This window comes from Petaurus breviceps, unplaced genomic scaffold (assembly GCF_028583685.1).
Source record: "Petaurus breviceps papuanus isolate PSGF00001 unplaced genomic scaffold, PetGlider_PUasm1.0 214, whole genome shotgun sequence".
Taxonomy (NCBI): Eukaryota; Metazoa; Chordata; class Mammalia; order Diprotodontia; family Petauridae; genus Petaurus; species Petaurus breviceps.
The window spans coordinates 11,729,808-11,744,595 of record NW_027185863.1 but is presented as its reverse complement, the minus strand read 5'-3'; positions in this window follow the sequence as shown (position 1 = coordinate 11,744,595).

Genomic DNA, 14,788 nt, shown 5'->3' with positions numbered 1-14,788 from the left:
TCTATCTATCTATCTATCTATCTATCTATCTATCTATCTATCTATCTATCTATCTATCTATCTACCTATCATCTGTCTGTCTTCTTCTGAGTCTTTCCCCAATGGTTCTTTGTCATTGCCTGACAAAAAGTATTGCTGTTGGTTTCATTATTTTGGCCATTGCTTCCTTCCCTTGCTGTGTTTGAATCTTTGTACAAGAATTTGTGTTATGGTTGATAATATCCTAACTCTACTTCCTCCTTGCTACTTCTCACTCACATGAACCTCTCGTGGCTCTTGGGAATAAAATTCCTGGCTATCATGGTGAGAATCTGCTTGAGCCTCTGCAAGTTCACACCTTTCTCTGACAACATCCTAGCAAGCCTGGTCCCAGCATCTAAGTCGATCTCCTTAGGAAAAAGGAATATGTTAATCCCTTGCCAAGCTTGCCAAGGTTAATTCCTCATTAACAAAGTTAACACACACACATTCTTAACAGGGAATTTGTGCCCCTTGGTAAGTACCACAAACTAAGTCTAGGCAAGTAACCCAAAGTGTGTCCTCCAGAGGATACACAGAAAGCTCTGGACACCAGATGCCGCTGCTGCTTTCAGGACACTGGGGAAGGAGGAACCCTAGGGAAGGAGTTTGACCTGGCCTGCCAGCTGTTAGCATACTAATTTAATTGTTGCTAAGTGCTAAACTCTGTTTTTATGTTGCTCTCTGCTGAATTCTGTTTTTATCTTGAAGGACTGCAAATGCTGTCAATTTCCCCTAATTTGGCATCTCCTATATTTGGCCACCTTGGGGAAAAGTCCCTACTTATTATTCCAAGCACAGACTAAGCATTTGTGTTAGCACTAATATTAGCTTCTTGATAAGATAGGAGCTAGCTTTAGCTTGACTCCTTGACCTTGCCTTAACCACATTAAGGCATCAGGCTTTCTTCCGGGACCTGAACTCAGACTTCAGTTGCATGGGTTCTTCACCCAACTCCAGGTCCTTAGCATTAGCTCATCTGGGCCATGATCATTCCAATTTAACATCATCTTCATTAATTATAATAATAATATCTAACCATTCTGGAGAACAATTTGGAACTATGCCCAAAGGGCTATAAAAATGTACATATTCTTTGACCCAGCAAAACCACTCCTAGGGCTGTATCCCAAAGAGATCATACAAATGGGAAAAGGACCCATAAGAACAAAAATATTTATAGTAGCTCTCTTTGTGGTGGCCAAGAACTAGGAATTGAGGGGATGCCCATCAATTGGGGAATGGCTAAACAAGTTGTGGTATATGAATCTAATGGAATACTTTTGTGCTTATAAGAAATGATGAACAGGTGAACTTCAGAAAAACCTAGAAAGATTTATATGAACTGATGCTGAGTGAAGTGAGCAGAACCAGGAGAACATTGTACACAGTCTACAATGACTGATTTTTATAGACTTAACCCTTCTCAGCAATGCAAGGACCTAAAACATTTCCAAAGGACTCATGATGGAAAATGCCATTCACATCCAGAGGAAGAACTATGGAGTCTGAATGCAGAGTGAAGCAGATTATTTTCTTTTTTCTGTTTGTTTTGTTTTTTCTTTCTCGTGGTTTCTCCCATTCATTATAATTCTTATATACAACATGACTAATGTGAAAATATGTTTAATAGGAATGTACATGTAAAGCCTATATCAATATCAATAATAAATTAAATTAAAATAGTAATTCACATTTATATATTACTTTAAGGTTTACAAAACACTTTCTTTATAGCCACCCTATGAGTTATCTTGCTTTTGTCCAATATGAGAAATACCCATCAGTTAGGTATTCAAGGTATTTTGCTAGGCATAGAACATACAAAGACTACAATGAAACACTCCCTGCCCTCAGGTAGCTTACCTTCTACTGAATGGTGTTGTTGTTTGTTCTTCATTTCAGAGAGGACCAATGACATCACAAGTGATGTCCTGACTGGTGTATGAATTGGATTTAAGTGATGGAGAGTTGCACAAAGTCATCAGCCTTGCTCTCTCTTCCAGCATCATCAGAGTCCAGTGGCAAGACAAAAGTCAAGACAACTGGCAATGGCCCAAGATATAGTGGATGACCTTGTGTATTAGCAAGCACCCCAGCATACCCAGGATGGCCTGCTAGCACAGGTTCTTTGATCTGCTTTTCTTTTTTTCAAAGGGAGAAGGCAGGGAAATTGGGATTAAGTGACTTGCCCAAGGTCACATGGCTCATAAGAGGCTGGATTTAAACTCAGGTCCTCCTGACTCCAGGGCCAGTGCTCTATTCACTGTGCCACCTACCTGCCCCCTTTGATCTGCTTTTCTAAAGGAAAGACAGCTTCAAAAGGGTCAACAATCTTACTTTAATTAAACATATATGTCATTCACTAGTTCAGGGGAAAGGTCAGCACCCTGAACATGGAGAAAATGCAAGCAGAGAAACATAGAGATATTAGTACTGAGATCCAACAGAAAAGGTTAGAACAATTTAAACAAAGTAAGAGATACATAATCACCAGATCAGGAAGCACCAACATCTGGATTCTCAAAGCTGGGGGGCTCCTTGACAACGGCTACCCAGAGTCTCATCTCACCAAATCACAAAGAAACATTCTTCCCATGAGCGAGCCCCAAAATAAAACTCCAACCTCCTAGTATGTATAGTTTTCAACTAATAGAGTCAGAGTCAGAAGGCATCACAACCCACTTGACTCAGTGCCTAATTAGCTAAGTACCAAAAGGTGTGAAAGCCTCCTGCAAGCAAGCCTCCCCTAAGCAGCTTCTCCCGAAAGGCAGCACAAATCTCTACATGGGCTCTGTGTGACTCAGATGTGTCACTGCTGTGAAAACAGCAAGACATTCATGACTGAAAAACCTATATACCTTTAGACCTGTGAACACGGCTCCCGTTCCAAGGGAAAAGGGGACATATGTGGTCACATAGGCCTCTGAATGGATGGGAAAGATCTTATATTCCAATAACCCTACACTTTGCCAACTTTAAGGTCTAATCAAACTCTGAGCACTCCATACCACCTGCTTCAATTGCCTTTGTGGCCAGTGGAACAAAGAATTATTTTGTTGTTGTTTTGTTTTTTTGAGGGGGAAGGCAAGGAAGTTGGGGTTAAGTGACTTGCCCAAGGTCACACACCCAATTATGTGTCGAGTGTCTGAGGTCGGACCGAACTCAGGTCCTCCTGACTTCAGGGCTGGTGCTCTATTCTCTGTGCCACTCCGTACCACTCTGTACCACTGCTTTGAACAAAGTATTCTTTTTTTCACCACACATTGGCATTTATTATTTAAGTTGAAGAACAGGTAATAAAGGGGCTTGGGGAGGGGCCTAGGGGAGAGGGAAGAAAGCAAGAGACAGGCATATGAGAGCCTCTCATCTATGTCTATTCTTGATGGGGTTGATCCTGATTTCTGAACCTTGGTCCAGGACACACAACAAAGCACACAGTAAGATAAGGTTCCGGGAGGTATAGGTTTAAGAAAACATTGGGGGTGGCCAGAGTTACACATCCAACCAGAGTTGAGGGCTGGGCTTCTCCTTGGATCAGCAGCAGCACTTCCTTTTAGGAACTGAAGCCTAGTGATAGTTCCACCCCACTTATTTCAGCTCTTATAAAACATTCTTGTAAAGTCTTTGTGTTAAAGAATTCTTTCACTGGGTTATAGAAATTCATCTTGCCCTACAAGAAATAAGGGGGGACATGGAGGGGATATAAGAGAGGGCAGACTGGGGGAAGGAGTAATCAGTATGCTTGCCATCTTGGGGTGGGGAGTAGGAGAGACAGGGAAAAAATTGTAGCTCAAAATCTTGTGGAATTGGATGTTGAAACTAAAAATAAATAAATTATAAATTTAAAAAAAAAGAATTCGTTCATCACCTTTCTAACTTCCTGTACTTTGCTTCTCATTTCTTTGAATATGCATCCATATGTAGGCCACCTTCTCAAGAGCTGTGCTTGCTCCTCAATAAAGGTGTTCTGATTCAGATGAGGCTGAAGTGCTGCAGATTTCTGGTTTGAGTTCTTTAGGATTTTATTTATATTTACTGCAATATCTTTCATTTCTAGATACTTCAAGCTAGTCAGTTTGTTCAGAAGTTTATAGTCTTCACTGGTGGCTGTCAGCTCGCCCATCAGGTATGTGGCCATTTTGGAGAACGTGTCCTGGCGTAGCCCTTTGATGTCTGCCTCAGTGCAATCAGTGGCCTCTTCAGCCATCTCTACCCTGGCATCATCTAGGCCGGGGAAGGAAGGAAGGAGAAAGGATGGAGGGAAAGATGGAGAAGGAAAGGAAGAAGGGAAGGGGGAAGGAAGGGCAAGAGGGAAGAGGACAAGGAAGGGGAGTAAAGGGGGAATAAAGTATCCTTAAACACCCATTCCATGAGGTGAAGTTTACACATGCTTGGGGTAGGCATCCTCCTTACTCATCAAGGTTAGAGGTCTGTTAGTTACCCTTAACCTGGCTGAGCCCATCTGCTGAGATGTTTGTCCAGGGTATGGCTGCTGTGCATGCCACAGCTTCTTGGAGACACAGGTGAGAGCTGAGTGCCAGGTAGCCACCAAAGGTGGATGAGCAGCTCTGAAAATGACTTGACAAGCCCTCACACCAGAAGTGCTAGCCCTCCATGAATACCCCATACACCCCAACTGAATAGTATAACATGTGAAAAGACAGTAAATACAAGAGATATTGTTCTCCTGCTTCTTCTTTTGCTCTGCACCAATTTGTACCAAGTCCTTCCAATTTACTCTGAATTCTTCATAATCATCAGTTCTTAGGGTACAATAATATCCCATTGTATTCACATGACACAATTTATTCAACTTTCCCCCAAAATCAATAGGAAATCATCTTCCTTTTTTTGCTACTCCAAAAAGTGCCACTACAGATATTTTTTGCATATTTGGGACTTTTCTCTTTATCTTTGATCTTCAAAGGGAATATCCCTAATGGCCTTGATGGGTGTCCTCTGCTTGAGGAAAACAAAAGATGCTGTGTGGGGAGTACAATAGCGAGTGAATCAGAAAAGGATAAAAAGATCCTCATGAGGAAGCAAAAGACCAAGGGGCATGAATAAAAGAATTGGTGGTGGATCTAGCCCACAGTGTCCAGTAGCATAGGAATAGAAGCAGAGAAGGAAGATGGTTGGGGGGAACCCGGAATTAGGGATTGGCAAGGCATGAGGGGTGATGAAATGAGAGGGTAAAAGACTCCAGGTCAGAGGACTGTGCATAGCTAAAATGGTTCACTACACTGTCAAGCATAGGAAAGTGATGTCAAAGAATAAGTGATGGACAGAGAGGGATAGATTGGGAACTGACACTTGCAATGTGCATAGATTTAGGAGTCAGGCAGACAGAGAGAGATGAAAAGGCAAGTGATTCTGATCAGAAAGGAGGATTTCAGAGTTCAAAACTACGGAGGATGCAGAAATACAGGGGAAGGGAAAATCTCAGCTTTGTTCATGTGGCTGAGATAGTGCAGGTCTTGGGAACGGTGTTTGAAGGGACACTGGCATTTATGCCAATTATTTAGGTAGAGAGGAATGAAGAATATAAGCCAAATACTGAGCTCCCTGAGAGAGTATAGAGGATGACCTGAGGGTAGGCAGATGACTACCACAAAGTTCTCCAGAAGCACGATATGGATGGATAGATTGAACATCAAAAAAGAAATGGCTTGCTAAGTGATGGTGACACAGTGGTGCTGGAAATAGCAATAAGAAGCAAAGAATATTTCTATTCTCTCTCTGGGCCCAGTGTGTCTATGTGGTGATAGAGAAAGAAATATGATAAGAAGGTGTACCTTGTAGTACAGAGGGTAGCCAGGATTACAATGTCTTCTGGGTAGAATTGGGGAGGACAAGAAAGTGGAAGGGGTGCAAGAGAAAAAGGTCTAAGGTGAAGTAGTTTGGTAAGGACAGGAGGACACTATGGAAGGATATCCTCATAAAACAGGGTAGGATAAAGTTAAAATGAATGGAGATGAGTGAGTGAAGATAGTTTACAAATGAAAAGGGTTTTGTGCAACTGGGAGCTACGTCCGAATCACAGGGATTTGGAGAGGAAGATGTGAGCATTTGCTAGCCAGAGAAGAGGGAACACCTACTAGATGGAGTCCTACTTCCAAGCATCCTGTGATGGTGGAGGGCAGCTAAGTTCATTCTCTCTCAAATATCAGGAAGACAGGAGATCGGGTCCATAGTTTAGGTCAGTAACAACCCCCAGGTCCTGTATTGGTCTCTAGGGACATGATTAGACTCACAATCAGCTCCATTTTCTTTGCTTTGTTCCAAAATGGAAAGGAATAAGAATAAGAATAATCAGAAGATGATTGTCTGAATGTTGAGTAGGAAGAAACATGTTAAATGAATCTATGTTCTTTTCCAGGTGCTTTAACAAACCAGGTATCTTCTACTATAATTAAACAAGGAAAAAAAAAGACAATTTGGTGGTGCAGTGAACGGAGTGCCAGGTCTGGATTCAGGAAGACCTAGTTCAAATCTGGCCTCAGACACTTAGTAGCTGTGTGACCTTGGGCAAGTGACTTAACTCTGTTTGCCTCAGTTTCTTCATCTGAAAATGAACTGGAGAAGGAAATGGTAAATCACTCCAATATCCAGCATCCAAAATTCCAAATGGGATCATGAAGAGTTGGACACAACTGAAAATGACTCAACAACAACAAAATGATCTCAGATAAAAGTGAGATTTGTGTTTTAGACATTGGATTTAACTAGGTATTTTCCCCAGTATCGTTGTTAGACAGTCTTCAGAATTATTTTACGAGACTTTAACTTTCCTACTTAATAAACATTCCCTTTGAACAGTGAGGAAGAATTGATGTTTATAAAGGGCTGTGAAGATGGGAGTTAATGTAAGTGCCAAGTATTTATTATTATTATTAATAACGTTTCAGATTGGGTACTTGGAATTTGTGGCCATTCTCGATGGCATTTTAATTAAGTTTCTAATTTTACCAGTGAAGGGGCAAAAGGAGATTATTTTTATCTCCAAAGCCTGCAGTCATGCCAGGCTGCCTGGCTACCACGGCGCTTGCTGGGGAAGGCTGGACTTTGGCTAAAAATGTCTATTCAATAGCTCATTTCATCAGTTTTCTAAGTGGATTGGAGAAAATGCTTCTCCTTTTCATTCTCTTTTGCTGTATTGCTCCTTCAGGTATTTTGCTTTACAAAAGATAGATCACCTAGCCAGAAATATTAGAATCTTGCTAACTCTTGTGAAACTTCAGTGGCTCCCTCTTGTCTCTAGGATAAAATACAGACTCTTCCATCTGGATTTTAGAGCTGTTTATGATCTGGCAACATAGCCCAGAAAAGAAGACCCCTTCCACCTCTAGAACATCCACAGCAGGCAGAAATATCAAGGGGAATGCCATCAGTAATACTTGACTCACTACAGCCATGCTGTTGCCAGACACCTCTATCTCCTCCAAGCAGACTACATGGCTCTGCCACATTAGGGTTATGAAAAACCCAAAAGCCCCTCTTCTCCCAGCTTATATATGCCTAGTGCAGGTAAATCCAGTATGGAATAGACGTTAGTGCAGTGATTCTTAAAAAGTATACTTCTCTAATATGGAAATGTTTTGCATGACTTCACATGTATAATCAATATCATATTTCTTGCCTTCTCAAGGGGTGGGGTAGAGGTGGAAGGGAAGGAGAGAATTTAGAACTCAATTTTTTTTAAAATTTTATATAGGGGCAGCTAGGTGGCACAGTGGATAGAGTACTGGTCCTGAAGTCAGGAGCACCTGAGTTCAAATTCTGCCTCTGATCAGACACTTGACATTTACTAACTGTGTGACTCTGGGCAAGTCACTTAACCTCAATTGCCTCACCCCCCTTCCAAAAGAATTTGTATGTAATTGGAAAATAGTCAATTAAATAAAAATATATTACCTAAAACACTGTGCCACTAACATATTCTGAGTTTCACTGAGGGCTATGAAGTATATGGAACTTCCATGTGTCATAGGAATTTATTCTCTCAATAGCATATGCAGACATGAGTTTCAGGACTCTCCCAGAGCATATTGCCCTTCCGAAAAGCAAAGTATAATACTATGTTCTGGGTAATAAGAAGGCTAATGAATTTCTTGAGGCTGGTCTCCTGACTTCTTTCTTTACCAGTACAGTCCCACCTCCCTTCCCCTCCACATATGCCCACATACTTTTCAGCTTTGCTTTTATGTATTGTCTTTCCTCATTAGAATATAAATTCCTTGAGATCAGGGACTATCTTTCTTTTTGCTTGTATTTATATTCTCAGTGCTTAGCACAGTGCCTGGCATATAGTAGGGGCTTAATAAATGCTTTTTGACTTGTTGACCTGCTGCTTTCTGCCCCCACCATTCAGCTATATTATCTTATTTATTGTTTTAACTAAAAGTATTAGGAAGAGTTACTGCAATTAAATTGAAGTTTGGTAAAAAAAAAAAATTTAAGTCCTTTTAGACATACATTAGAGTTTTAATTTTAATTTCATTTTTTTTTGGGGGGGGGAGGCCAGGCAATTGGGGTTAAGTGACTTGCCCAAGGTCACACAGCTGGAAAGTGTGTCAAATGTCTGAGGTTGGATTTGAACTCAGGTCCTCCTGACTCCAGGGCCAGTGTTCAATTCACTGCACTACCTGGCTGCCCCTAATTTTAATTTCGATTTTTTGGCTAATTTGTAAAATTATATTATCTGTAAAGGGTGTTCGATGATTGGTCTAAATATGATAAATAAAAGTAAAATTGCTACAACAAAATTTGTATGTAACACTATTGCTCTAATCAGTACCCCCTCCATAACTACAGAGGAAAGTTGTGGGAGGAGGGGAAGAAAGCAACTAAGTTGGGCTATGGAGAGATATCATGAAATATCTCTTTGCCATCAGCTCAAGGTCAGAGAGACAGCAGACTGGAATGGTGGGAGGCTTTTTTGACTAGAGCCTTCCATGGAATCCATCCCCATTGCTCCATGAACAATGAGCTAACTAAGGAGAAATGTAACTAGCGGTCCCTACTAGGGATAGAGCACTGAATGGAAAAATACAGGAAATAAGTGTCTCTATGTCCTGGTCCCAGATCCATGCCCTGTGCCATAAGGAGGAGGAGTTGGGTCCTCAGCCCAAGGTTACCAAGTCTTTACCTAGCGGCCAGCTAATATACAGTGTGAAAAAAATATCAGCTGGAAATTGTATTGTATGGTCTCCATTCTTTTCTCCAATTATAGGAAGGCTATGGTGAAGCTAAACAAAATGAACACTAATTTTCCTAGAACTCTTTGGTCTGGGGCAGCCTGTGTATGGGAGAAGCTTTGGAACACAGTAATTGTTTTTATTATATAAGGTCTATTATTATGGCTTTATTGCTCCTCTGCCAAAAGCAAAATGCTGTACATAATTGAAGAGGTTCTGTCTTTTGCTGTGAAGAGTGACTTCATTATGCCAGCTATTTCAATAGGAAGTCAGTGAAATATAGCAGGTTCAGGAAGGAAGTGAGTAAGGTTTCTGGCGGGTTGAAGGCTTTAGAGCTAATTCTTATTACAGTTTCATAAAGCCAATAGAATCCTCTCAAAAATGTTTAATTTATTTCAAAATACTTACATAAATTAAAGTAATAAAAACATTTAAATTTATTTTAAAATATTTATTTAAATTAATAAAAATGTGTTTTAATTTATCTTAATTAAATAACTAATTACTAAGTAAGTTGCTTATTTTTAAAATATTTTGGCATTTAGTGAAAATAAAGATGTAACTTTTTTTTCCTAACCAAGTTCACAGACTCTTTGAAATCTATCCATGGACTTTTTCCTGGACCCCAGGTAAAGAACTCCTGCTCAAAAAAGCAGAAATATTAAATGAATCCTTTTCAGATTATGATGCAATAAGAATTACATGTAATAAGGGCCATGGAAAATAGAGTAAAAATTAATTGGAAACTAAACACTCTAGTCCTAAAGAATGAGTGAGTCCAACAATAAATCATAGAAATAATCAATTTCATCCAAGAGAATGACAATAATGAGACAACATACCAAAACTTATGGGATACAGTCAAAGCAGTTCTTAGGGGAAATTTTATCTCCCAATGCTTACATGAATAAAATAGAGAAAGAGGAGATCAATGAATTGGGCATGCAACTAAAAAAAGCTAGAAAAAGAACAAATAAAAATCCCCAATTAAATACCAAATTAGAAATTCTGAAAAACAAAAGAGAGATTAATAAAATTGAAATTAAGAAAACTATTTAACTAATAAATAAAACTGAGCTGGTTTTATGAAAAAAAATTGATAAACCTTTGTTTAATTTGATTTTTTAAAAAGGAATCTACTATTTGATAAACCCAAAGACTCTGGGTTCTGGGATAAGAACTCATTATTTAACAAAAACTGCTGGGAACACTGGAAAATAATATGGCAGAAACTAGGTACAGACCAACATCTTACACTGTATACTGAGATAAAGTAAAAATCTGTACACAATTTAGATAGAAAGATTACAGAAATGCAAATCAAAACAGCATCACAACTATCAGACTGGCTAACATGACAGCAGAAAATGACAAATGTTGGAGAAGATGTGGGAAAATTGAAACACATGCATTTTTCATGGAATTGTGAACTGATCCAACTATTCTGAAGAGCAATTTGGAACTATGCCCAAAAGGCTATGAGACTGTGCACACCGTTTGACCCAGCAATGCCATTTCTAGGTCTATATCCCAAAGAGATCATAAAAAAGAGAAAAGGACCCACGTGTGCAAAAATATTTATAGCAGCTCTTTTTGTAGTGGTAAAGAATTGGAAATTGAGGGATATCCTTTAATCAAGGAATGGCTGAACAAGTTGTGATATATTAATGTAATGGAATACTATTATTCCATAAGAAATGGTGATCAGGCAGACTTCAGAAAAACCTGGAAAGACTTAACATGAACTGATGCTGAGTGAAGCAAGCAGAACCAGGAGAACATTGTACACAGTAACAGCAACATTGTGCAATGACTAACTTTGATAGACTTAGCTCTTCTCAGCAATTCCAAAAGACTCATTATGGAAAATGCTATCCACATGCAGAAAAAGAACTATGGAGTCTGAATGCAGATCAAAGCATGCTATTTACTCTCTCTTTTTTTGTTTGTTTCTTCTTTCTCATGGTTCCTCTCATTGGTTCTAATTCTTCTTTACAACATGACTAATGTGAAAATATGTTTACTAGGAATGTATGTGTAGAGCCTATATCAGATCGCATGCCATCTTGGGGAGGGGGTTGGGGAGAGAGGGAAAGAATATTTAGAATTCAAAATCTTATGGAAATGAGTGTTGAAAACTAAAGATAAATTAATTATTTTTAAAAACAAGTCATGCTCTAAACCATATCTTTTCTTTTCTTTCTTTTTTTTTCCTCTGAGGCACTTGAGGTTGTGACTTGCCCAGGGTCATACAGCTAGTAAGTGTCAGAGGCAGGATTTGAATGCAGGTTCTCCTGACTCCAGGGCCAGTGCTCTATACACTGTGCCACCTAGCTGCCCCTGCCTATACCATATCTTCTCAACCATTCTTTGAACTCTGTGATGCTCTAGTTTCTGATTTAGATCCCTTCCTTCTGCTTAGTAATCTGTATTTCTGGTAACTCACTACTGACACTACATTACCCCCCCCCCCCCCAAGGCTACTGAACTACTGCCACCAAGGGGAGGTTTTATTTCCTTGGCTGTTCTATGCTTTTCAATTCAAAGAAGCCCAGCTAGGGCTACTGGAGTGTTGTGCCTCCTCTGGGTCGGTGTCCATTAGTGGGTTTAAGCTTTCCTTGTAAAATATGATTTCAGTTTTTCCAAAGGCAGAATTTTCTGGAATTAAAGCCATATTAAGAAGGGTCTCTTATAGCTTTCCCCCTGGGGTAGCAGATACCTTGCCTGAGGCAGGTAGTTTAATAGATAGAGTCCTGGGCCTGGCATCTGGGGGATCAAGTTCAAATTCAGTCACAGACACCTGATGAGGTACAGGCTCTGGGAATCCCCTTAAACTATGAATCTTCCCATTTGGTGAGGCATTTGCCTGAGGCCATAAACCTTTCATAAACTAGGCCCCAATCTCCCAAACCTCATCTCCAGGTAGCCTCCAGCTACTTCCCACCTTAATCTCTCATCACTGGAGTCTGACTTCATTTGACTCCTCCTGAAGACCCTCCCCAAACAGCTCCTCTAGACCATCTCTAAAATCTTCCCACAACCTTTCTGTATATAAGACCCCATCTTGCCTCTACCTGTCTGAGTGCCATAGAATTTTCTATCACAGACTTGCTCTGTGTCCAATACAAGCCTTATGAGCAGACTGTGGGTCAGCTCCACCTCCCCCACTGGGTCTCCGCCCTTTCCCAGTCAGCTCACCTGCATAGAAGTGGGCAGGCTTCTGGATAAGGTGTACTGACCAATCACTGCTTCCGTAAGGCCCCCTTTATAAGCTGAGGTTCTGCCCCAGCTCAGGCATGTTGCTGGCTGCTACTGCTATTGCTGTACCTGGGACATGTGGGGTGGTACCTGCTCAGCCCACCATGTGGCCTGATCAGCCAACATGGCGTCTTAATAAAAGGCCCATTCTAAAATTATTACTTGGGTCTTGCTCACATTAATCAAGGTACAGCAATACCAAGGCTCCTTAAAAGTCCACCCAACATGGTGAACTTTTAATAAACTTGCTTTTCTTTGGCAGAGAGAAGACTTGAGTTGAATTCATTCAGCAGGACCTGGCATGTTGATATTTTGGGGTCTTGTGCACCCCTACCCTGAACCTCCACAACACATAAGAATTGTGTGACCTTGGGCAAGTCATTTAACCTCTGCTTGTCTCAATTTCCTCAACTGTAAAAATGGGATAACAACAGCACCTACTTCCCAGGGTTGTTGTGGGGATCCACTTAGTTAATTTTCGAAGAGCTTTGCATGGTGTCTGTCATACATTTGGTGCTATATAAGTGCTAGTTGCTATTGTCCCTAGTCCTGATTCTGCTAAGATGTCTAGATTGACATTTACAGTCGTTTCAGTGGCTCATTAATGACAGCATGGGGGAATTGGAAAGGAATCCATGTCTTTCTTCTGAATGCCAGTACTAGAGAGAAAGCTCCATCCCTGCCAGGAGAATCTCTCCCTTCTTAATTAGCTAAATTCCCTTCTCTTATGCTCTGGTCCTAGCTATTATCAGCTACATGCAGAGTCAGGGACAGAAAAGCTAAAGAAAACATTGGAAGAAGCATATTGGAATAAAGACATAGATCGCTCCATTTCTGTTCTGCCTTGTCCTTCTTGTCACTTAAGATGTCCCCTGCTCAGCAATTTTTCTAGTGAAGGGAATTGCACTCAGACATGGAAGATCAGATGGGTGACTTTGCAGACAATCTGTAGGACAAACCATTACTTTTTAAAAATTCCTTGATCTGTAGAATGAAGCAAGAAAATTGATTCTATGAGAGGAGACAGCAGAAAGTATTACATTCAGAATCAGAAGACCTGGGTTAAAATCCTGATTCTGCCACATACCGTTTGGAAATAAGGCTGGACTTGGACAGATCATTTCTTTCCAGACCTCAGTTTCCCTAAATGCAAAACTAGAGAGCTGGATGCAATTATCTCCAAGTTTCCTTCCATCTTGAAGTTGAAGCTCTTATACTGGTCTAATCTAATCTCTGTATGTGTGTGATTTAAAAAAAATGTATTCTGGGTTCTGGTTCTGGAGCCCCACTAGTTTTAACACATGCAGACATATGAGTGAACACAGATGTGAGCTAGCTAGGACCATAAACAACACAGAAACAGGAAGGAAACCTCAGCTGGAGCTACAGTAAACTTCACAGAATTTAACTTGGCTTTTCATTCTCCCACTCTCCCATGCTCTATTGTTGAACTCACAAAAGCAGGCTGATCTGACAATTGTCTACTGGCACTGTAAGTGATTTGAATCTACCTCAAAGACCACATGTTCCCTGAAGCAAGTGTGGGACTTCTGCAGTTCATCTTTAATGTTTGGTCCCAGCCGTGTTTCTCTGCCCCCTCACCTATTACTAAATTCTGTCTCCCATCCACATCCTAATGGAAGTAACTGCTCACTCAACATTCTAAGCCTTCCTCCCAGTTACCTCCCTTTGATTGGTTCCATACTTTGGGATCCCCATTGTATTCCTCCCACACAACGTTTCTAGCCTGGGGGCACTTGTGTTGATGGGCCTGTGAGGAGAGTCAGCAAAAACCAAACCAAGGCAAAACAAAACAACTTTCCTATAACCAAACTGCTAGAGCCCACACTTTTTTATATTTAGGGATTTCTTTTCTCCCTTCTACAACATTTCTCTAAAGCACAAAACCAAGGGAGTGTGGTCCATTCTACAATCCCACTGTATGGTTTTAAAATCTCATAAATATTTTAGACATACATTAATAAGACAGAAATTTCCACCTACAATAAAAGGAGGTGCCTTTTATTTACTCTCTTTTTCCTATCTGTCAAATAAGAATTACAGAATCTTAGAAATTGGGAGTGACCCAGGGCCCATCAAGTTCAAGACATAACTAAACAAAGATGCCCCCCTACAACATGTCCAACAAGTGGTCACCCAAGTTTGCTTAAAGAACTCTAATAAGTGGAAACCTCTGGAGGTGACCCATTCCACTTTTGAATAACTCACATTTTTTTAGTAAATTTTCCCTCACATCCAGCCTTTCCCCCAAAGAACAGTCTTTAAATACTTTAATTCAATTATCATATTCA